The sequence below is a fragment of the Paroedura picta genome, chromosome 1 (genome assembly GCF_049243985.1).
Source record: "Paroedura picta isolate Pp20150507F chromosome 1, Ppicta_v3.0, whole genome shotgun sequence".
In the NCBI taxonomy this organism is placed as follows: Eukaryota; Metazoa; Chordata; class Lepidosauria; order Squamata; family Gekkonidae; genus Paroedura; species Paroedura picta.
This window is the reverse complement of record NC_135369.1, coordinates 88,626,431-88,652,064: the sequence shown is the minus strand read 5'-3', so window position 1 is coordinate 88,652,064 and position 25,634 is coordinate 88,626,431. Positions and strand designations below refer to the sequence as shown.

At 44.0% G+C, this 25,634-nt stretch overlaps 1 long non-coding RNA gene across 1 annotated transcript in view; it reads left to right on the top strand.

Moving 5' to 3' along the window:
* The window catches only part of LOC143842213 (uncharacterized), an 89,448-nt gene that overhangs the window by 18,393 nt on the left and 45,421 nt on the right, over positions 1 to 25,634 (top strand). The window contains exons 2-3 of the long non-coding RNA XR_013233022.1: positions 10,460 to 10,676; positions 20,936 to 25,630. This is a non-coding gene — a long non-coding RNA (uncharacterized LOC143842213). The remainder of the gene's footprint in view (positions 1 to 10,459; positions 10,677 to 20,935; positions 25,631 to 25,634) is intronic.

Genomic DNA, 25,634 nt, shown 5'->3' with positions numbered 1-25,634 from the left:
TCAGACACCACTCCATGCCTTGGACACAGCGACATTCTCTGCCAAGGATCACCCCCTCTCCCATGTCCTCAACTGGGTGTAGAGAGGGTGGCCAGAAGGGCATCAGGACTCTGTCTTCACATCATTAATGTCCCAGAAGAATGAACTCTCAGTCCACAAGTGCTATCTGCTGTGGGAAAACCAAGTCATCATCCCCAGAAAGCTCTGACTCCAAATGCTGGTGGTTTTGAATGAGTCCATTGTGCACATGAAGGCTCTCACCCTCAACTGCACCTGGTGGCCACTCATTGCAGTGACACCTGCCAGGTGAGTAGATCAGAGATGCCCCAAAGTCCAGAGTAGCCCTGAGAGATAACACCGAGGTCAAGCCACCACACCAATTTTATAGGACCATTCCAGGGCCAGTCCTTCCTCATCATGGTGGACTCACACTCCAAGTGGCTGGAGGTACCACAATGTCTTCATCAAGGCTTTCAACAGACTCTTTCCAACCCATAGTCTGCCAGACACTATTGTGTCAGACAATGGGCCCAGTTCACCTCATCAGAATTCTGGGAATTTGTGAATGCTCAGCTGATCTGGCACATCATGTCTGCACCCTTCCACCCCTCAACCAATGACCAAGCTGAACACATGGTCTGGAAAACAAAAGAAGTGCTGACCCAGATCATCCAGGGTGATTGGTCTCAGAGACTAGCAGATTTTCTTCTTTGGCAGCACGTCACTCCCAGCTCAGCAACTGGCCAGAGCTCTGCCAAACTGCTGGTGGTCTGTCAGCTAGCCACAACCCTGGATTGGATCTACTCTGATCTCATATCAAACTGGCCACCACGCTGGGTGGAAGTTACAACATCCTGCTTCTTCACTCTGGAAGACACTGTCTACATCCACAACTATCTAAGCTGTCCTGATTGGGTCTCAGCAGTGGTCACCTGGGCCACAGGCCCCATATTCTATCTGGTGCAATCTCTGGACAGCTGCACCTTGTGTTGGCATGTGGACCAGATGTGACAATACATGCTGACTCTAGCCCAGTGACTGAAATGGCCCCAGACTCTGAAGTCCCAAAGCTTTCAACTCCCGAATCACAATTGCCTTCCCTGAGCATGGGCTCAGAACCAGTGGAGCCAGCCAGAATGCACAAGGCTACCACTCTGACCCCAGCAACCCTGACTTCTGCAGAACCACACCATTCTCAATATATCTGGACCTGGCCCTGCTACCTACAGGACTTTATCTGCCATTCGGTGAAAATGTACTTGAGGGGGGAGGGGTGTTGTATATGTGGGTTAGCGGAACCGCATAACAGGAACTGAGATTCAGATATTGGGGACTCTTAAGTTTATTGGCCAGTGCACAGGATCTGTCCTGCTACTGGATTGTTTAAATAGTCCAACCAGTTTGTACTTGAGGACCTCATACAAGGCCAATCACAAGCGTTGACAAAAACCCTACACTGTATATAGGTTTGGGTGGTGGGCTGTTAAGTTAGTTCAGTTGTGTGAGATCTAATAAAGAGCTGATGTTTGGGCATACAAGGAACTCTGAATCAGCTACTTCTGGATAACTTTTATAAATGTCTACCTTATAAGGTAGAGGAAATTGATTCTGCAAGCTACACAAAACAGCAAATCCACTGGACTCTTTGTGGCCTACCTCAGACCACAGAAGGAGTCACCAATGAATAACATTCCCTTCTTTCCTGCTTCAACAGTGAGGGATGAACATCCTTGTTACTATTTTTAAACTTGTGTTACAGATACATTTCCCCAATGTATTTTAAATAGAATGGCAATTGTTGTGTTTCATTGTATATAATAATTTCAGAGTGATTCATCATCAAGGTATTCAGTATTTCATAATCCACATGGAAAAGCCATCAGTGTCCCTCTGAGATCTTCAGGCCTCTGCTGTTCTAATTCATATAAATTATTCTGGCAGTAGGACATAGCCTAATGGAAAATATCTGTTAGTGGTATTGAACTATACACATATTAGAGAACAGTGGCTCAGTAAAAGTCACATTTAATGCAACTATGGCTATCAGTTGACAAAATTCAGTTTATGATAGCCCCAATACTGCTGCCTAGATTTTAAAATATTTTTAATAAAGCCGGATCTGGAAAACACGGAAGTGAAATCTCTATCCCCAGTCCCAGCTCTTGCACCATAAACAGATTATCAGACTATCCTGTCCAAATCTGCAGCCTGAATGGGTTTACCCATACCCTGGATAGTTGTGTAAGTTGCCTGTATGCAAAAGGCATGCTTAAGAATAACATCTTTTTACACCATACTTTTACTACCTGAAGGAGCCTCAAAGCATTTTACAATTGCCTTCCCTTCGTCTCCCAACAATAAACACCCTGTGAGGTAGGTGGGGCTGAGATGGAGATAGGATTCCAGACCATGAGTCATCCAGGTAGCTGCATGTGGAGGAGTAGGGAATCAAACATAGTTGTCCAGCTAAGAGGCCACCACTTTTAACCACTACAACAAACTGGGAGAGTTGCATTTTGATGTAGACCGGCCATTAATAACTTTTTGTTTAACCCATATATTGGTGTCTTGGATCTTTGCTGAGATAAAAGTGACTATATCAGCTCAACCCTAGTGTAAATACATATTTTATAAATTATGTTACCAGTGGTCTAGAACAGCGGTCCACAACCTTTTTCCGGTTGCGGACTGCTGCCAAGGGGTGAGGAGACCTGCCGCAAATGCACCCCCGGCGGGGGTGCAAACGCGCATGTGCAGCCACTGTCCGCATGCAAATGCACATGTGCAGCCGCTCTCTGCGGCCGATTTGCTTGCGGCCTGGTGATGTCAGGATCAGTGCCTGTTCTCTGCCATGTCTTTATTTTAACCTGAGTTTCTCCATGTTTTATTAACTTGGTTTATTGCTGGGCCCCTATGTAACCCTGGGCCATTATATTAGCTGTCTGCCTGAAATCGAAACCTGTCTGCTGTTCACTTGTTATCATGATTTGCTGTGCTCGCTGTGAACTGTTTGTCTTTTGAACCCAGCCAGCTAGGTCTGCTCAATGTAACAATAATAGTTGTCTTGTCAGTGGGCACCAAGCGGTTCAAGGACGCCCCAGAAGTAACACTCCCTGGCTAATTGCCCAGCTGGGCACCTGGAGTTCTCCCCCCCTGGGAACCTTCAAGTTTTGGGCGGGAGAATTGTCTTGAAAAGGGCTTGCTTTTGTATTGTAAGGCAGATTTGACTTCGCTAGTTATAGTGACTGAAGTAAACTTCCAATAAAGCTTTCTTTTTATAGAAGTGTGTTGTGAGTTCTTCTAGCGCTTGACAGGTGAGCTTATAGCTGGGGGGGGCAGGGAGAGGGAGCCGTGGCCCGCTGCTGAGGCTCTCACGGCCCGGACTGGTGGTTGGGGATCACTGGTCTAGAAGGTTTCCAAACTGTTAATCAGCTACTTAACTTTCTAGAAAACCAGCCCAAATAGGATAACCTGAAAACCAACCCAAACAGGATAATCTTAGTATTTCTTGGGAAAGTTCTGAAATATTTCTAGAAGTGCATTCTACAATTGGTCATCAGACATCAAAAACATGCCCCTGTGAGCTTTTAATCTTTGATCATAATGTATGGATACAAGCAAGACTTTATAAAGGAGGCAAGCATGTATTCCCTGACTCAGTTAGATCAAAAGTCACAAAAAGGAACCATGCAGTCTTATTTATTTATATATATTTATCTTTGATTTATATGGCACCGCTCTCAAAGACTCATGGCAGTTCAGAATAAAATGGTAAAAACACAGAGCCCTTAAAATCCCCCACACATTAAAACACATTAAATATGGCTATTGGTTGGAGTTAACCTCCCATCCCCCCCCCCACCCCTGTCCAGCTAGCCGTCCGGAGCTCTTTCCTTAGCAGCAGGGGACCTGATCTCACCAGCTCTAGGGAATCCCCTGATGGTAATTCTGGGACCTCAACCTGGCCTCAACCATACGCCTGGTGGAAGAGCTCTCTCTTACAGGCCCTGTGGAAAACTGATAACTCCAGCAGGGCCCTTAGCTCTTCCAGGAGCTAATTCCACCAGGCTGGGGCCAGGGCCGAAAAAACCCTGGCCCTGGTTGAGGCCGGGCAAATGTCCCAAGGGCCCAGGACCACCAGCAGATTCATACCTGCAGAGCAGAACCCCGTGGGGGGTATATGCAGACAAGCAGTCCCGCAGATATGCTGGGCCCAAGCCACATATGGCCTTGAAGGTTAAAACCAAAACCTTAAACTTGATCCAGAAACAGACTGGTAACCACTACAGATGGCATAGCATCTGCTGGATATGGACCCTCCAACATGTACCAGTAAGGAACCTCGCAGCCATATTCTGTACCAGCTGTAATTTCCAGGTCAAAGCTAAGGGTAGGCCCACATAGAGTGAGTTACAGTAGTCTAACCTGGAAGTGACTGTTGCATGGATCACTGCAGCCAGGTGTTCAGAGGACAGATAGGGTGCTACTAGCCACGTTTGGTGCAGATGAAAAAACACCGTTCAAGCTACCTTTGTGACTTGAGCCTCCATGGAAAGAGAGGAATCAAAGATCACACCCAAATTCCTGGCAGTTGGTGCAGGTGTCAATTGCACCCTCTCCAGGCATGGGAAGCACGCTTCCTGATCCTGCCCTCGTCTCCCCAGCTGCAGGACCTGTTATGGAGGGATTGAGTTTCAGACGGCTGAGCCATCTGAAGCCACAGACTGCCTGAGCCATCCAGCCACTGCTTCCAAACATCTGGCAAATGTTTCTGGGGAGAGTCCAACCGGCCGTCCAGGGCAGGCTTTCAAAAGGTGTTGTGTCCCTACTGGAAAAGCCCTGTTTTGTTGTCTACCACCTCCCCTCCTAAGGCAGGGGAACAAAAAATGGGGCTTCAGATGAAGATTTTAACTAACAACCTGAACAAAATCACTAGGGGCAAATCCTTCATCCTTCATTAACGTATGAAGGGCAGATATTTCATCAACACATTATACTAACTCAGATAATTGGTCTATCACTATACACATGGTCTACTCTTGACTGTTAGCAGTTAGAATCATAGAATCACAGAATCATAGAGTTGGAAGGGGCCATACAGGCCATCTAGTCCAACCCCCTGCTCAACGCAGGATTAGCCCAAAGCATCCTAAAGCATCCAAGAAAAATGTGTATCCAGCCCATTCCACTGCTGAACTACTCTGACTGTGAAAAAATTTTTCCTGATATCTAGCTTATTTCATTGTACTTGAAGTTTAAACCCATTACTGCGTGTCCTCTCCTCTGCAGCCAACAGAAACAGCATCCTGCCCTCCTCCAAGTGACAACCTTTCAAATACTTAAAGAGGGCTATCATGTCCCCTCTCAACCTCCTTTTCTCCAGGCTGAACATTCTCAAGTCCCTCAACCTATCTTCATAGGGCTTGGTCCCTTGGCCCCAGATCATCCTCGTCGCTCTCCTCTGTACCCTTTCAATTTTATCTACGTCCTTCTTGAAGTGAGGCCTCCAGAACTGCACACAGTACTCCAGGTGTGGTCTGACCAGTGCCGTATACAATGGGACTATGACATCTTGTGATTTTGAAGTGATGCCTCTGTTGATACAGCCCAAAATGGCATTTGCCTTTTTTACCGCTGCATCACGCTGCCTGCTCATGTTTAGTTTACAATCCACAAGTACCCCAAGGTCTCGTTCACACACAGTGTTACCTAGAAGCGTATCCCCCATCCAGTAGGCATGCTTTTCATTTTTCTGACCCAGATGCAGAACTTTACACTTATCTTTATTAAATTGCATCTTGTTCTCATTTGCCCATTTTTCCATTGTGTTCAGATCTCGTTGAACTCTGTCTCTATCTTCCGGAGTATTTGCCAGGCCTCCCAATTTGGTGTCATCTGCAAACTTGATGAGTAGTCCCTCCACCCCCTCATCTAGATCATTAATAAATATGTTAAAAAGTACCGGGCCAAGCACCGAGCCCTGAGGTACCCCGCTACTCACCTCTCTCCAGTCTGATGAAACACCATTGACAACAACTCTTTGAGTGCGGTTCTCTAACCAATTCCCTATCCACCTGACTATCTGAAAATCCAGATTGCAGTCCTTCAATTTATCCATCAGAACATCATGGGGAACCTTGTCAAAAGCTTTACTAAAATCCAAGTAAATGACATCAACCGAATTTCCCCGATCCAGCAAACCTGTTATTTGGTCAAAAAAGGAAACCAAGTTGGTCTGGCAGGACCTGTTGGAGACAAATCCATGCTGACTTCCTTGGATCACCAAATTGTCCTCCAGATGTTTGAAGATCGCTCCCTTTAATATCTGCTCCATTATCTTCCCCACAACAGAGGTCAGACTCACTGGTCTGTAGTTTCCCGGGTCATCCTTCCTCCCTTTTTTGAAGATTGGAATAACATTTGCTCTCTTCCAGTCCTCCGGGACATCTCCAGTCCTTAAAGAGGTTCCGAAAATGATGGACAAGGGCTGTGCAAGTTCTCTGGAAAGTTCTTTGAGTACTCTCGGGTGCATTTCATCCGGACCAGGGGATTTGAACTCATCCAGTGCAGCTAAATGCATCTCGTCAACCTCTCTATCCATGTTAACCTGCCACCCAGACACTGTCCTTTGGCTATGGCCATCTCTAGATGTGCCTAAACACTTTGACCTGTGGGAAAAACAGATAAAAAATAGGCACTATGCCTTTCTGCTTTCTCTGCATCTTCCGTTAGAGTTTGTCCATCCGCACCCAACAGTGGGCCTATTGCCTCCTTTACTTTATGTTTGCTCCTCACATAACTGAAAAATATTTTCTTGTTACAATGGGCTTCCCTGGCCAATCTTAGCTCACTCTCAGCTTTGGCCTTTCTTATGATTGATCTACAGTGCCTAGTAACCTGTAGGTACTCTTTTTTAGAGCTCTGTCCTTCCCTCCATTTCCTGAACATTTTCCTTTTCTTTCTTAGTTCCTCTTGAAGTTCTCTGTTCATCCAAATAGGCTTCTTAGAGCTCCTGCAGTGTTTTCGTCTTTCTGGGATAGTCATTGATTGAGCATGCAATAGCTCCTGTTTGAGTAGCACCCACCCTTCACATGCTCCCTTCCCTTCCAGCATTCTCGTCCATGGTATGACACTCATCATGTCTCTGAGTTTATTAAAGTTTGCCCTACGAAAATCCAATAACCGCATCTGGCTACAAGCTTCCTTGGCTCCCCATCTCAAAAGGAATTCTATGAGGACATGGTCACTTCCCCCTAGGGTCCCCACCTCCTTCACCTCATCCACCAACTCTTGCCTGTTGGTCAGTATTAAGTTGGTCAGGCTTGTACCCAGCTATGCTTCCCAACCATATTCTACATGATTATGCTACTTCTGGGTTTTCTAGAAGCCTGAAGAATGTTTCAGAGGTTTCTCAATGGTAAAAAAGTTGAGAAAAGCTGTTTTACTAGATTTGCATTTGTCCAGATATGGTAAAAGATCAGCTGTCTCACTCTTTAGTAAAATTGTACAATGGATCTTTTGCTATTAAACCCCCATCCCATATTTGGCATTAATCATTATGCATTCATTAATACCAATTTTCCATAAATGTCAATAAATGTTTCCTTTCATAGACTCAGAGACTTAGGTTTCCAAGTGCCTTTTCCACATGCATATATTTTATATTGCACAAATGAACTATTAAAATATTCTGAACTGCAGCTATAGTTTTGGCACTACCTAGCCCTGCCACAAGACAGATAATTCATGAGTTTTGATTTGGTTTCCATATACCTTAACTGAATTCCTAAAGTGCTCAGTGACAGTGCTCAGCTATTTAAATGATAGTGTGCTCTGATGTGCTGCATACCAAAACGTCATCACACTCAGAAGTCAGTCAACATGTCATTTTAATTCATACAGGGGAGGATTGTCTTACTTTTGTTCACTAAGCCCTGTCTGGCATTAGTATTCATTGCCCATCTTGCCTCTTTTGTCACATGTGTTACCTTGACGGAAGAGAAATGGGGATTCCCTCCTACATGCATACATCTTTCAAAAGCTGTTGCTCCTGGGACCATAACTTTCCCAGGGTCTGAAAGAGCAACTGGGGAAAAGGGAGAATGTAGGGGAAATTCTTGATCCTCCTGCGAGCAGGCTGCTGGATCAAGCCCAGTAGCAAAAGTACTGGAGTACTGATTTGGAATGGGAAGGTATGTTTCATCAACATTTTTGCATCAAATGCAACATACCACTTCCTATCAGAAATTGGCTGCATTTCTTCATTATATAATCCACTAGATTTTTTTCTTTATACACGTGTTCAGTAGTTTTCATGTTATATCCAACATGTGATCTAAATGCCATATCTACCTAGGTACTGCTTCTCATGGCCCTTTCTTATAGATACATGCACATTCGTGTTGGATGTGCATGTGTTCATTATAACATGCAAATAAAGCTGATATAATTATTTGATTATTCTTAAATAATCATGATTGTATATGCCCTACCTCCAAGCAGTGTCCCACTGAAGAATATTTTTGAAAATAAGCTTTTCAAAAATTTGTAGCATGGTAAAATAAATGAATAAATAAATTTTTAGCATGCTTGACAGACTATACCCAGAAGGTACTTGTTAATGGTTCAGTATCCTCTAGGACAGTGGTCCCCAACCTTTTTATCACCGGGGATCACTCAACGCCGGGGACCACTCACTGGGGACCACTCAACACCTTTTACTGAGGCCTAGTGGGGGGGTAGTTTACTCCTCTACTCTCAACCACTGCCCTAACGCTCTCTGATCGCTATGGTAATGTTTAAACATCCCTTCAAAATAAGATACAGACACGCCACAACAATGAAGTGTGTTGTAAAGGGCTGGGGGGGATGAAGTAAAGGCTCGGGGGGGGGAGAAGGCGTCCTTCGGGGCCCACCTCCAATTAGTTGAAGGACCACATGTGGTCCGCAGCCCACAGGTTGGGGATCGCTACTCTAGGAGAAGAGTGATCTGTCCTGGGGCCTGTGTTGTTCAACATATTTATAAATGATTTGGATGAGGGATTAGAGGAGGTACTTATTTAATATTAATTAATATCAAAAGAATAATTGTAAATCCAGGTATTCAGGGTGAGCTCAGAATCTATGGACTTCCTGAGTCTTATTGAGCTGGGGGGAGCTTCCAAAACGATAACAAAAGGCAGGTAAGAAGGAGACATTCAGGCAAAGTAAGTAAGTAGGGTTGTGCGCTTTGGCTGCCGAAGCGCCTGTTTTAGCCCGAAGCAGCCAATGCCACACATGCAGGTGCAGAACTCTGTGCTGGGTCATATGCCACCACCGGCACTGCTCCTCCCCCCGTGCCTTGACGGTGGCTGCTTCAGGCTTGTGTGAAATAAGAATAAAAGAATTACTGAAACTGAAGAGAGACGACTCTATATAAGTCTAATTCAGATATTTTATTGCCATATTGGTTTCCCAGTGCTTCTGTATTATTCTATAGATGAAATTCCATTGGCAGATCTAGGTGGATACCTGGCTTTGTGAGCTTCTGTGGCAATAGGTGTGCATACAAATGTCCAATCAGTTTTCCAGTCAAATTCTGAGGACAACTTAGACCTCAACTTCTGCAAAACAAGGCACTGTTAACTCCTAACATGTCCACCCAGGCATTTTTAGCCAAAATGGAGACAAGAATGGGAGCAACCATCTAGGGGACCTTGGAAACATCTTCATTCAGACCATTTCCGCATGGAGGTGGACAATGTGCGGTGTCTCCTGCTTGCAAATATGCGATTGTAAACTGTGTGTTTGGCTGCTTCCTGATAGGAGACCCCTCCTTTCTTATCCCGCCATCTCATCATGGCTTTTCCCTTCCTGGCAAGGTGGCGAAGATGTAAGCATGGACACCCCCCCCCCGGTTGTTAATCAACACAAGACATCAATCCCCTCACAGTGGTGGTTTGGGGGACTTAAACTTCCTCCCCCCTCCCCAAGTCCTGAAATTAATTTTAAAAAAAACACCTCCTCATTGCTACAGGATCATGCCACAGCAATAAAACATTTTTCAAGATTTCTTTTTGGGATTCATTGTATAATGGCCTATATTTATATTTGCATATATTTCTGATAGGCATGCCATGGTAATTGGACCCCAATGATTGTGTGATCACAATAAAGATTAAAAATAAGCAACACAGACATCATGCTAATAGGGAGAGGTCTGCTTCATCACCCACCCACCCACCCCTGTTCCCCCATTCATGCCCTACTGCGAGAAAACAAAAAACATTAATTAGTTTTAGATAGGGTTGCTGCCTGTTCCAGATATTACTGTGCACGACAGTACATTTTATTTCCACTGATACATGGGCATGTCACTTTGCACTTTGCAATGTAGTGATCCAGAAATGGAGAGGAGAGGGTGGGTGTGAGGGCAGACAAAATGCTTGCTAGACTGTCATGCGTTTCTTCTTTCTGACAGGCTTGCCCCTGTTTGCACCTCATTGTGAACTGCGACACGGAAGAGGAAGCAGATTCTCCCACATTCCATCATCACGGGGCAACGGGGATGAAAACTCATACCAACCATTGGAGAGGTACAGGTTGCTGCCAACATCATGAGGAAGCAGCAGTAATACCCACGAACAATAAGAGGCAAATTCCTTGTGCAGAAATGGTCTCAGAGTGGATGCTTAAAGGTAACTAAAGGAAGTTCCTTATATGCACATATAAGCTTTTGAACTTACTCCATATATGTATTTTTGACACTTGTTGTTGTTAGGTGCAAAGATGTGTCCAAACCATCGTGACCCAATGGACAATGATCCTCCAGGCCTTCCTGTCCTCTACCTTTCCCCAGAGTCCATTTAAGTTCACACCGACTGCTTCAGTGACTCTATCCAGCTACCACATTCACTGTCATCCCCTTCTTCTTTTGCCCTCAATCGCTCCGAGAATTAGGCTGTTTCTTCTCATGAGGTGGCCAAAGTATTTTAGTTTCATCTTCAGGATCTGGCCTTCTAAGTAGCAGTCAGGGCTGATCTCCACTAGGACTGACCGGTTTGTTCACCTTGCAGTGCAAGAGACTCACAAGACTCTTCTCCAGCACCAGAGTTCAAAAGCCTCAATTCTTTGATGCTCAGCCTTCCTTATGGTCCAACTTTCACAGCCATACATTGCAACTGGGAAGACCATAGTCTTGACCAGACACACTTTCATTGGCAGGGTGATGTCTCTGCTTTCTAGGACGCTGTCTAGATTTGCCATAGCTTTCCTCCTCAGGATCAAGCGTCTTTTAATTTCTTTGCTGCAGTCCCCATCTGCAGTGATCTTGGAAGCCAGGAAAATCTGTCACTAGCTCAATTTCTTCCCCGTCTATTTGCCAGGAATTGAGAGGGCCGGATGCCATGTTCTTCATTTTCTTCATGTTGAGTTTCAAGCCAACTTTTGCACTCTCCTCCTTCACCCACATCAAGACGCTCTTTAGTTCCTCTTCGCTTTCTGTCATTAGAGTGGTATCATTTTCTTGGATGCTTTAGGATGCTTTGGGCTGATCCTGCGTTGAGCACGGGGTGGGACTAGATGGCCTGTATGGCCCCTTCCAACTCTATGATTCTATGATCTGCATATCTGAGGTTGTTGATATTTCTCCCTGCAATCTTGATCCCAATTTGTGGCTCATCTAACCCTGCCTTTCTCATGATGTGCTCCGCATACAAGTTAAATAGGCAAGGTAACAGTATACAGCCTTGCCGAACTCCTTTCTCAATTTTGAACTAATCAGTGATTCCATGCTTGGTTCTCACTGTTGCTTCTTGACCTGCATATAGGATTCTCAAGAGACAGATAACATGCTTTGGTATTCCCATCTCTTTAATAACTTGCCACAATTTGTTGTTCTTCACACAAAGACTTTAGCATAGTCAATGAAACAGAAGTAAATGTTCTTCTGGAACTCCCTAGCTTTCTCCATGAACCAGCGTATGTTGACAATTTGATCTCTCGTTCCTCTGCATCTTCGAAATCCTACCAGTACTTCTGGAAGTTCTCGGTCCACATATCGCTGCAGCCTAGCTTGTAGGATTTTGTGCATAACTTTGCTAGCATGAGAAATGAGTGCAATGGTACGGCAGTTTGAACATTCTTTGGCATTGCCCTTCTTTGGGATTGGAATGTAAACTGACCTTTTCCAATCCTGTGGCTACTGTTGAGTTTTCCAAATTTGCTGGTATATCGAGTGTAGCACTTTTACTGCATCATCTTTTACGATTTTGAATGGTTCAACTGGAATGCTTTCACCTCCACTAGCTTTATTGTTGCTCAGACTTCCTAAGGCCCATTTGACTTCACATTCCAGGGTGTCTGGGTCCAGGTAAGTGACTACCCCACCGTGGTTATCAGGGATGTTAAGCTCGCTTTTGTATAGTTCTTCTGTATAATTTTGCCACCTTTTTTAAAATCTCTTTTTCTTCTGTTGGGTCCCTACCATTTTGATTCTTTATTATACCCATCTTTTCATGAAACGTTCTCTTCATATCTCCAATTTTCTTTAAGAGATTTCTGGTTCTCCCTATTCTATTTTTTTCTTCTATTTGTTTGCACTGTTCATTTAAGAAGGCATTCTTATCTTTTCTAGCTATTCTCTGGAATTCAGCGTTCAGTTGGGTGTATCTTTCTCTTTCTCCCTTGCCTTTCACTTCCCTTCTCTCCTCAGCTATTTGTAAATCTTCCTCAGATAGCCATTTTGCTTTCTTGCATTTCTTTTTCTTTGGGATGATTTTAGTTGCTACCTCTTGTACAATGTTGCGAACCTCCGTCCATAGTTCTTCAGGCACTCTGTCTATCAGATCTAATTCCTTAAATCTATTTGTCACCTCTACTGTATATTCGTCAGGGATATGATTTTGTTCATATCTGAGTGGCCTAGTGCTTTTCCCTACTTTCTTCAATTTAAGCTTAATTTTAGGCTTAAGTTTTTAACACTAGAAATTCATAAATACTAGAATGCACACAGACATTAAGGATATTAGATGTGGTTCCTGAGAATGCTACTGATTTTCCATTCATTTCTTTGAAGTCCAACCTGGAAATATGGCAGTCCCAGCTAGCAAGGAAAGTTGGCTTCAGGCCAGTAAGAATTGAACTATCCCAAATGCATTTTCTCAGTCAACATTAACTCTATTTTCAGCCTTACTCATTCATGGTAAATTTCTCCCAACATTTTATCTTTGCATGCTGGAATAAATTTACACACTTAGCCATTTTTTCCAGATGATCTATTTTGTATGAATCAAATAAATATGTCTGGGATGCTGGTGTTTTCCAAACATAATCTAGTAATTTATTTCTGCTAGATATTAAAGGCAACACACCTGGTATATATTAGTGATGTTTTGAGTCTAAGTAGGAAAAAAGAATTAAATAAATGTCTTGTTTGTTGAAAGCAAAAATGCCTCTTGAGCAGTACAGGGAGAGGAAAAATGGCAGAGTATTAAAGGAGATATTTCACTAGATTTAAAAAAGATAGTTGAAGATTACTTCAGTTGTGGTGATGAGATTGTTTTTCATTAATGTAAGGACAGTCTGCGGCTAGAAAACACATTTAAGAGTTGGTGTGCATGAAATGGCTGTCATGTAGAATAAGGTGAAGTCTAACTAGTGGTAACTGATTCATGTGCAGAATTATTCATCAGTGAATGCTTGCCATGGGGATTAAGGGATTTTCATCTCATCACTCCAGACATTTGTTTATGGATGTCTTCAGCACTGTGGAAGTGCCCAGATTGTGGCAAATCACTGCATAACTTTGGTTTGCCATGTAAAAACAACCATCACAAGGACACCATTCCATGTATTCCCTAGTCTTAAAAGCCATACAGATGAGTCTGCACTGCTGATTGCACTTCAGGTTTCTTATATGGCCTAGAATAAGCTTTCTCAGCTAGAGTTTTGTGAAACCCTGGGGTTTCCTTGATGATCCTGGAAAACTTTCCCAAATAGATAGGAGTTAATTAATTTTTTATATTTTTATTTTAAAAAATTATCAGTGATATGACCATATATGGTCATGTCGAGCCCCCTCCCAAAACAGCCCATGATGGGCATGGAGGAGGTGAGAAGGAGAGGGGCCCCAGGTGTCATATACACAGGTATGCTTCTCAACCATATTCTGCATGATTGCACTACTTCTGGGGGTTCTTGAAGCCTGAAGAATGTTTCAGGGGGTTCTCAATAAAATGTTGATAAAGCCTGGCCTAAAATCACACTACCAGTCAATTACACCTTTGGAATTAGGCCTGTGTGGGTCAGGGATTAATGGCAGCTTTTAGTAAACGCCTGTCATCTACATTTATCCCTACAAGTGACAAGATGTTCCTTGGCATACTAACATTTGCAAAATATACTGGCCACTTTAGGGTAATGGAACTAGAATGGATCAAATATTTTTGTTATTATTTCATGTTAAGACAGAATGTAGGAGAGAAAGTGCTGATCTTGCAGAGGGTAGAAGCTCACAATCCCATACCTATCAGTTTAATCTAAATCACAGGACTGTTATGATGATAAATTGGAATATGCCTGAAGGAAAGGCAGGATACAAATTTGACAGAAACTAACTAAATAAAGAGGACCAACTCAAGTGCTCTCCCAAAATCCTTATCCAATTGATGTTTCAGTTAACTGATTATTTGTCTTTGCCACAGCTTGTTTGAATGGCCCTTTTCTTTGAGCTAAGGATGTAGAATTACTTAGACAGCAAAGGAGGGGAATTGTGGAAAGGGAGCTGCCAGTTGTATATGATGCAGGCTGACATTCTGCTTGCCTTATGTTTAAATCTCACAAACGGAGGGCCTTGATCGTGGATCCTGAATCCCACATAAGAATTGCTGAGAGAGATGTGAACCAGTGCCTGGAGAGGGTGGAGTTTTAGTGAAATGTGACATCACTACACACTAGAATTTTTTCCAATCTCTACTATCTTTACTGTAGAGATTTGGGCGATTCTTAGAGTAGACTCTGATGTGGAGTTCTAGAGTAACATCATATACTGGTGATGCCCTCGGAATCCTTAATCTTTAATGGCTTTTACCATAGAGATTTACCCTCAATGTCATCCTCCCCTTATTTTCTTCTGCTCTTCAAATAGTGAAGGGGGTGGGATATTACATACTGCCTCTGTGAAATGATGAGCCTAATCCTGTCCCAGCTCAGGATATTTAGTGCACCTTGTGTCCTGTTCATTTACATTGTATTTTCTTTATTTAAATTAGGTTGCATTGATATTTTTATGAACCCTGACCTGGATGGGCCAGGATAGCTCAATCCCAACAGATCTCAAAAAATAAGTAGGGTCAGCCCTGTTACCAAAAATGCACATGTAGAGCAGGAAATGGCTTTGGAGAGGTTGGTAACATAGCAAATGGATCATTTGCCAATGTTTATGAGGTACCTGAACCAATTAGAACTCAAGGCAGACAACAGATAGTTATGGTAAAATAACAAGCAGTCTTTATTTGTAAGAAAATAATAAAAAGAAATAGACAAACATATATCAGGCACACTAACAGTCAATCGGACAGGAATTCAAAGAGGGGAAAGGGTTGCAGTAAGTATATTTACCAGTCCTGGAGAGCAGAGAGGCAGGGGTATGACACAGCCAGCAGCATGAAGGGTTACCATCTGGATCCCAGATCAGAAGCACGTTTTGGCTTAGCCAAGCCAGAGTTTTATATCTTTTTGAGAGGAGGGGGTCATGCTTGGCTCACAATGGGAGCATGATCAGAGCATGGTAGAGGCATGATGGAATTTTTCATGGGTGAAAAGTTGGGAAATGGCCTGGCTGGGTGTGGAGATGGATGTTGATGAGCTCAAAGAAAGGGAACTATCATGTCTCAATAGATCTAACTGTGGGGTGCGGGAGTGATTGAGATAGAGGTGAAGGACAAAGGAGATTGCCGAGAAGCCTCTAGGCAAACTTTACTCAATACAATGGGATGCGGGGGAGAGAGAGGAAGGCAAGATGTGTCTCAGGCTGCAGCCATCATGTAGAATCCATGGCTTGGAACAAGCTAGGAGAGAAGATGGAGTCTGGCCCAACTGGGTCTTTGCAGACTAGCAATGTCTGGCTTCGGCATAAGCCTGGACAGTTGAGGGGTGCCACTGGCTATTGGGGACAGTATGCCAGTCCATTGACATAAGGTCCTGCTAGACATAACAGTTCTAGTTAGTACATGCATGGTAGACCACCCAGAAAGCGCAGTGCTGCTAAATAGAAACAAGCTTTTGCAAACCACCTCTAAATAAATAAATAAATCCAGCCATAAATTGGCTGCAACTTAATAGCACTTTCCATCAATGTTTTTGTAAACCCATTTGGTTCCCCACTTGGAGAGGGGAAATAGGATAAGAAGTAATAATAATAATAGTAGTAGTAGTAGTAGTAGTAGTAGTAGTAGTAGTAGTAGTAGTAGTAGTAGTTGTTGTAGTAGTAGTAGTAGTAGTAGTAGTAGTAGTAGTAGTAGTAGTAGTATACTTTTAAGTTTCTTGTGGAGCCTTTTCAGCTGTGGCTTATCAAGCTTCTTCAAGCATGACCTTTCAGGCTGCACTAGAGCCTCCTTGATCTCAACCAAAATGAAATTTTCCAGGATTCAAAAGGCATTGGCAAAAAAATGGCAACCAGACAAATTTTGAGCTTCCCTTGTGCAACAACTAAATCAAAAATGGCCTGAATTCTTTTGGCTTAGCCATCTAACCTGAAGGCAGTGCTATTCCTTCTTCAGCCAAGTAAAGTTTAGCCTGTGTGCTGAGGGGTGGGGAAAGAGCAGATGGCCAGAATGCAGGAAACACTCTCATTACACATTAGCTAGAGCTGGTAGTGACTAAGTCTCAACAAAACTGGCAGAAGTAGTTGTGACTCATTGTTTTTCATGGAAATTAGTCATAGAATACTATGAATTATGTCATTTGTTTTTAGATATGTTGTGACTCATAAGTGTTTTGTTGACTGCACAAAGTATTGATACATTGTTCCCCTTAATTACATGTGGTGTGCTTTTGTGATAATTGTTCCTGGTTGGATGTAGTTTTGTAAACCTACAGTTGAAAACTGGAATTCATCCAGAATTACAACTTATTTCCAGATATAGAGATCATTTCCATGGGATATAATCACAGCTACAGAGGATGCAGTCTATGGTTTTATATCCTACTGAAGTCCTTCCCCTCCCAAATCCCCAGGTTCCACATTAAAATCTTTGGGAATTCCCCAACTTGAAGTTGGCAGCCCTAGGAGTCCTACAAGGCTGCTTCTCATGGATAATTGTTCCAAGGTCTCCTGTGGCCTTCTTTCAAATGTCACCTAAAGATACCCAGTTTAGGATGAAGAAAGGTTCGAGAATCAGTTGTTACTCTTCTCTTGAACACACATCAACAAAAGAACATGAGTTCTCATTAGTCAAGGTCTGTACAAGAGATGATCATACTGCCCATTAAAAGGACACCTACCTGTGTGTGTGTGTGGGGGGGCAAGTCACCATCTCAAAACTAGGGGGCTTTCCGCACTCCTTCAAAATCGCACAATGGTTGCCAATTGAAAACGCTACTGATTTGCCATTATGCACAACGTCGTTGACAATCTGCCACACACCTGAAACCGATCCGCAAAAAGCACTTCCTTGTAGCACTTTCAGGGAAATCCCCAAAAGTGGATTCACCATCCGGAAAGCGCTACACTCCTGCAACCAATCTGCAACACTAGCGGGAAAGTTCTGTGCGTTACCATTGTTGTGGTTTCTACAAAGTCCCTCCCCCTGGCTCTCTCCTCTGATCTTCCGACAAAGCGATCGCCATTTTTTTTTCTCCGAGCGAGCGGAGATCAACGCACCGGCGAGCCTCCGTTTAGCCAGTGAGGCTTCCCCGGCTGCAGTCTCTCCCCAGAGCTGTTTACAGTCACTAAGCACAAACAACAGAGAAGCCCGTTTGCTGATTTATTTCCCCTTTATTTTTCACACTGTTTTCGGCCGAAAATCGCGCCTGTGAGGGGGGGGGTTTCACTCGGGGGGAGGGTGGCAACGATGAAACGGCGCTCAAACACACCTGCCAGCTGGATGGGTCTCTCCGTTGCAACGAAGCAACGCATATTCGTTGCAACAGGTGTGTGTGTTTTTTTTAAACCCTTTCTTAAAGGGAAAGGGGCTGTTTGGGAGCATGCTAACGGCCTCCCATTGGCTGCTTGACGGCCAGGGGCGGGACGAGCTCGGCAATAGCGCTTCCTTTCTAGCGATTTTTGCCGAGACCGGAAGCCTGTGGGAAACTATGGAAACGCAACTGGATTCCACTACAAAGGCAGGTATGCATAACAACGAATTCCACTATTTCAAATGGCGATTTTTCGTTCAGCAAACAATTTGCTACAAGGATCCCGGTGCAGAAAGCCCCTAGGCTTATGACACTTTATATAGCAGACCCCTTATGGTATCTTCATCTCTGAATTATTCTCCAAGTTCCTTTCAAACTCTGTTAATCAGGCATGAACCAACTGAAAGAAGCGGTCATTGACAGAGACTAATGTTTCCTATAGAATTCCTGAGGGTGGGGCATGACTGAACGGATAACATCAATCATCAAATCAGGCTAGGCTCTTCTGCTGTCTCAAGAATTAGCCTTTTGAGTTCAGGGCCTCTTAAAGCATCTTTTCTACTACCATTTACCTCAGATTCCATCACTGCTTCTGTTCTCTCCCAACCCACTGAGAACGATTAATTAAAAAGCATATTGCTGGCCCCCAACTTTCCTACTCAACCTTCTCATAGTCAGCTAGGTCCCCCTGGCCACTGATTGGGAAACTCCTGGAGATTTCGGGGCAGAGATGGGGAGGACAGGAACCTCAGTGTGGTACAATGCCAAAGAGGCCACCCTCTAAAATATCCATTTTCTCCAGAGGAATTATCTCTGTAGTCTGGGGATGAGCTGAAATTCCTGGGGATCCATCTGGTTGGCATCCCTGTCCCTCTCCATGCTGCTATAAGTTTAGGTTATCCTGCCTTTCCTCTGCCTCTGTATTTTTTCTGGCTTGCTTTCAAGGTCCCAAGTTAAAAGGGAGGAGTTGCACAGGCATTTTGTGGTTCAGGGCCACTGGTTCACTTTCCCCTGGGAAGTAGCTCCAAAAACCCTGAGGTTTTCTCAGGGCCATGACTAAATGAATGATCATAACACATTTATTGGATCACTTTGTACTTGGATGTATATAATTAAATGCTGGCATAGCATTCTGCTGTGCAATCACAGGTCTTCACTGGCAGCAACAACTCAATGCATTTTTCATTATTAGCCTGTCATGGGGAAAACTGAAACGCAAAGCCACAGGGATATACGCTGAGTACAAGTACGCCTCTGAATGTATGCATGTGTGTGAAGGGGGTAGTGGGTGTAGTGAGTGGCAGAAGGGTGGAGCATGCAACAGGGTGTATGTTTGTGTGTCTGTGCATTAAAGCAAGCTTGCCTGTAGCGCTGTAAGATCAAAGCAAGTCAGAATCTGCAACTTAACATAATAGTTATTCAAGCATGGCTATGTTTGTTTTTATAATATTGACAAAATCCACATGTACATTTTAAACTAATTTTAGTAGCTATCTTAAATTAGCTATGCTCAGAATCTGTATTTCTGTAAACATTGAACAAGTAACAGGGGAACAGGAATTTATTGAGAAATGTGACTGTCAATCAAGGCCTAAGCTGAGAGTTTTTCCTCACACTGCAAGAGCTGAGAAATATTTCTATGCACCCCTATGAATTATCCTTATTCCCCTTAAAAGGTGTTGAATAAATATTCCACTCATTTCCCTTGATTCTGATCAAGAGCTTCACTAGCATCTGATGAAATTGGTACTATTCTATCCAAACTCATACTCTGCAAAAAATAATGTGCAGTTGGGGTTTATTAACATTATCATTACTAAATGTTGTTTAATAATAATGTTTTCTGTTCCACATAATATATTTCTGGTAGGGGCTTGGAGAAGGAGAGCATCTCATTGCTTAAGTGCCACTCAGTGCTTAACCCACATTCAGGGTGGCTGTCCCATCCCTGAGTTCCTCCTTATCCGATCAGCTTGCCTGTCTGTCCAGTGGCCAGCCAACTTCCTTCTGTCCCTCACCTCCTCCTTCCCCTGCCCTTCAAGGCTCGGAGGCTGCAGATCCCTGCTATGTGAGAGCTCCCCTACTGGTGAGTTTCCTAACAGCTGCCTGCAGCCTTTCCAGGTCCTGGGGGTAGGAGGAGGCCATCTGAAGAGTTCTTCCACACACACACACCAGTCTAGTGCCCGTGGTATTCCTGAATGCAATGGGCTTGGCCCCTAGTCAACAAATAAAAGAAGACATTGAAAAAATGTTTGGCAGATATATTCCACAGTGTTGTGCCAGATATTGGACAAATCAGGTTATTGAGGAAATCCAGAAAATGAGGATGTCATGAATAACCCTGGGGACAGATGCTGAGGTGGCAAAGCAGAGGAAGGGAGGACTACCCTGACTCAAAGAAAAATATACTGTGCCAGTATAGAGTTGGCAGGAATGCACCCTGCAACCTGTGCCCCTATTGTCGTGACAATCCATGCCAAGGATGAAAAGTTAGGGGATCATTGATTAAACTTTGCAGAAAACCCCAGAATTAGTTTATGGGAACTTTTCTAAATAAAGAAGGGAGAGAAATTAGGAAGCCAAATGTCATATGGATTTTGTTTATAGTTTAATAATAATAATTCACATGTACATTTTATAGTCTGTGCATTAAAACCCAAAGTGGCAGTTCTTGAAATTCTGGCACATATTTTCCCTTAGAAGAACAGAACCTAAATATTTGGTTAGTGGTGTAATGCAGTGGTTAAATTTTTGCTTTAAAAAACCCAATGTATTCTGCAAAAATTGTACTTTACTCCCTTCTTGTTATTGTTGGCTCCAGAAAGAAGAACAAAAACCCAAGCGATCTTTGAATGAAAACAAGGAGTGCTGGTGCCAGACGTTGGATGGGACCTGTCAAACTATGAATCTCTGGAGGGAGCTACAGGAATCTCAGCCCACTTGGCAGCTACTGTTTGTGGCTTCGTCCTGTAGTGTTAAAAAGCAAATCAGAGATGTGAGAAGGAGGCAGCGATTCTTTTCATTGGAACTGAAATGAATTGGCTCCATCAAGTAGCCTTTCCAAGCAGCGAGTTTTTAAACCTTTTCCAGGCACCCTCTCCTTTATTTCATCGCACAGCACCATGAAGTCTGGATTGCCATTTAGCTACTTCTATCAACTCCCAAGAATCCCCTTTTTCAGTTAATATAAGCCTGGAGGCTTACCTGCCTTTTCAGACTTAGAAAGTACAATGGCATGATAATGTCATAGCATCAATATAAGAGGGAGCATTGTCTAATTAGTTGGTGATTTCCAAAAAAACCCAAAACTCTTTAGAAAGCATAACTGGGACCGATTATGCATGGGGTGGGAAGGCTGGGTTGGTGGTGGCAGGGCAGCGGGGCTAATCCCCACTTTTGCATGTTGTTGCTGCCATCCTGGCCATCTCCTGGCCCTGGCCCTAATCAGGACCCCGATGGCTCGCAGTAAGGGAACCCGGATTCTTCCACATTCCCTTTTTTGCTGCAGCTGCCATCAGAGGCCCTACCATGAGTGACATAAAATGCACACATAGCATCAGTATGACTTATTCATTGCCCTTCCCACTTCTTCCATCTGAGGAGTTGATCAGCACATCCATACAACAAAACTTTGAAGTGGGCTGTTCTGCTTCCTTGTTAAGAAGATAATGGAAGACTTTAAAATTCTTGATTCTCAAAAAAAGAGACTATAGATTTTATTTTAAGTGCTGTTTTCCCTATGGCTTGGTTCAGACATAAAGCAAAAGCGTGACCTATTTTAACTACTAGTAATCAAGCCCGCTCCCTCGGGCAGCAGCCTGATGCGGCAAGAGGCGCTTCGCGCCTCTCGCTGCGTCAGGCCGCCAGCAAAGGAGCAACTGCGAGCTGCGCTGCGCGCGGCTCACAGTTGCTGGGGCTGGGAATCAAAGGGACCAATCGGCAGGCGCAAAGCGCCTGCCGATTGCTCCCTCCGATTGTCTGTCCGGAGGAAGGGTCCAATCCAGACCCTTCCTCATCCCAGACACATCCCACCCCAGAACCCCTTACCGAATTATTTAGTCCGCGGCACCGCGGGCGGTGTTGTGATGGTTAGTTTGTGAGATTAGAGCTCAGCTCACCAACAGTCAACTCAAATCCTGGTTTATTTCAACAAGTGCTGGTTTCAGTGTCTTCTCTCTGCAGTTTGGGAAGGTGTCACTGGAGAACAAGGCAGGAGTAAACAAGATATCAACATTCAGACTTTACAAAAACCAGAATTAAGATGACCTGTGGTTAACCAACTAACTTGTGGAAAAATCCAGAAAGGATAATATGCAAACCACAACACCTCAAATTCATAAAATTATGCAAATTCAAAAAGTATACATACAAGTTTTAATAACAATATACAAACCTTACAAAACTATTGACTTGCAGGGAGGGAGTTCCGGGCTAAGGAATATGCTACCATGTAATTGGATAAACAAGGCCACAGCTTTATTATAATGTTAATGGGATGTTGTCAAACCAGGGAGAAGGTAGCCTCCACTTAACAGCAGTCAGCTGACTGCTCCCAGTTCTCCTCCCCCATCATACAGCAGCTCAACAGACCAGCTCATGTTCCCAGCCGGGAATGCGGGTCTCCTGAGCTGCTGCAGTTCCTGTTGGGAGGTGTCCACTGGGACATCTGAGGAGGCGCAAACTCCCAATGGACCCTTTCCAGGCCAGCCAACCCTGTGGCCCATATGCCTTCCCCCAGTTAGGTTCGGCACCTGTCCATAGGTCAGCTGCCTCCTTAAGGAGGCCCCTTGCTTAGGGCATTTGCCATGCAGGGCAATTCCCCTTCAAAACTGGCTCCGGCACCTGCCAACCCACAAGCTGTGATGAAAATTGCACACACAAACCCCCACAACAACCCGAAATATTACCAGCCATGGCCTGACACACAAACAAATGCCTAACCTCTAGGGAGGGAGGGAGGGCGGGAAGCTCCTCCAGCGTCACCCGACAAAAGAGGCTGGACAAAGCATGAGGCTCCACAAGGCACCTGCATGTAGTTGCTTGCTGCCCCCCCCCCAACCCAATTAGGAGGTGCCTGGCTGCACGCGGCAGCCATGTGCACCTCCCAACCTCTCCTACCTGTGTTATGCTTTGATAATTTATATAATATATATTGCATTTGAGAATTAACAGCCTGGAATTAGCCAGGGCTGCCACTGACGTGGCTAATTCCAGGCTACTAATTCTCAAATGCAATATATTATATAAATTATCAAAGCATCATATGATGTGATGAAAATCCAGAAAACAATATACAGTATATCATGATATCACCTACACACAATATCTCAAAAAGTCACAAGTGTACAATGTTACAGAATGTCTCCTCACAATCAGTCACAATGTATGTATATACCTCCCAACTCCCAACAGGACCCAGGAGCTCAGCCTGTTTCGCATCATCTTCTGCAGGGGAATCTATATAGAGGAGCAAACAAAAAAAATGATAATAAAAACTAGTTATAATCAAAGACAACATGGGCCACCAAAGTATTAGAAATATAGTGTAATGGAAATTTATAATTTGATGTTAATTTACAAATACCTGAATTAGGCCTTTATTTAAATGTAAAGTTGATTGCAATTATGGAGAAGAACAAACAAAGGCTTTGCTGGCTGGCTGTGCTGCAAGCAGGAACTTGGACTAAGTCGATAAGGCAGAAAAAAACAAAGATTGGAATGCAAAGTAAAGCTGTAAATCAATTAGACTGCATAATGGAGGGAGATAGCTATATTTACTACTATCCAACCTTATACAAAGGGAATCCTTCACAGGCTATCAATAAAGATGACAAATGTTGTGTGTCTCTAGCTACAAAGATTACAAAAGAGACATATTGGGTATATTTTTTGTAAAAGTAGCAGAATTAATATACAAGTGATGAGACCAAACAAGGCAGTGTTATAAAGCAGTGGTCCCCAACCTTTTTATCACCGGGGACTGGTCAATGCTTGACAGTTTTACTGAGGCCCAGGGGGTAGTCTTTTGCCGAGGGAGGTCGCCGTCACCGCCGCCTGAGCCCCTGCTCCACGTGCTTTCCCACCGGCGCCCCTGACTTCCCACTGCCTGCTGGGGGATGCTGCCAGCAGCAGCTGCGCAATGCCACACCGAGTGGGAGCCTCAGCCATGGCAGCCACTGAAGAGCACCAAAGGTGAGCCGGCGGCAGAGTGGCAGGGCAGCCCCCAAGGCAGCAGCCGGGGAGGAGGATGAGGAGGAGCCGTGGCCCGGTACCGACTGATCCACGGACTGGGGGTTGGGGACCACTGTAGTATAAAAAAGACTCTTTTAATAGAAATATCAGGGTAGGGAATACTGGAAGGTAAAACAAACAAACAAAAAATGCACAGCTTCCTATGAGCACAATCAAGAGCTCTGCACCTAAGCTGTTACATGGTGAAAGTTCAAAATTGGATCTTCCTCTGCCTAAAGCAGACCTCTTCTGAAACAAAGGGAGGTAGGACAAATCTTCTCTTCCGGTCACTGTTGCTTGCCTGTAAACAGACATGCCCTCAATGGAGAAGCAACATTGACATACCAATAAACAAAATTGCATGACCTACTCTGCCTGTCTCTGTTAGCAACAAGTGTCAACAAATAGTCAACCCTTTCTCTGACCGTCAATGGCTGACTCTTGCTAAAAGACAAAGTAACAAACTTAAAGCACTCTCCACCACCACCACCGCATGAGATTTTCTCACTTGGGCAAAGGGTATCCTGACATTCCTCAAGGAGGAAAAAGCATAAGCAAGCAGAAAACAGCTCCAGATAAATCACAGTCTACAAACATAGAAAAATTGGTCTGCTTGCAACTAATAGCCAGGCTAGTGTCACATGGATCTCCAAAACCAGTTTCAAAACATACAGAACAAGAAAATGGAAAATAAAATGGGAGGCAACTATTTAAAATGCTTTCTGGGAAGAGGAACTTCCTTCTGCTTAATTAATAGGAATGTGCAAATCATTATTTTTTTCATTTATTTTAATTGCTATTCATCACTAGGAAGACAAGATTAATCCTGCCTATTTTCTTTGGCAAATGATCGATTTTTGTTTCCTTTGTGACACTTTATGTTGTATGCTATTTTAAAGTCTTGCTAATGCTATTTTATGTCATTTATACATAACTAGGGAATAAAGCCCATTTATAAAAATGGGCAGAGGTTGGGCATAGTGAGAATAGGCTTCGGAGTACGTTGGAAGGAGGCGGCATAGCATCGGGCGGCAGGCGTTTGTGCAAATGGAGTCATCGGGAGGCGAAGGACGTATGCTCGGGTATCCGGGCATGCGTGCAGGAGCGTGGGGGCGTGGTGCTTGGGAGGCGGAAGTGCGTTGGGCTCTGCAACCAGGCATGCGCGTGAGTCCGCGCATGCCCGGGTCATTCTAGGGCCGGTGGAGCAGGCGGGCAGAGCAGGGCGGCTGGGGCCAGCGTCGGCGAAATGGGAAGGAAGGGGCCGGGCTGCGGAGGACCAGGAAAGGTGA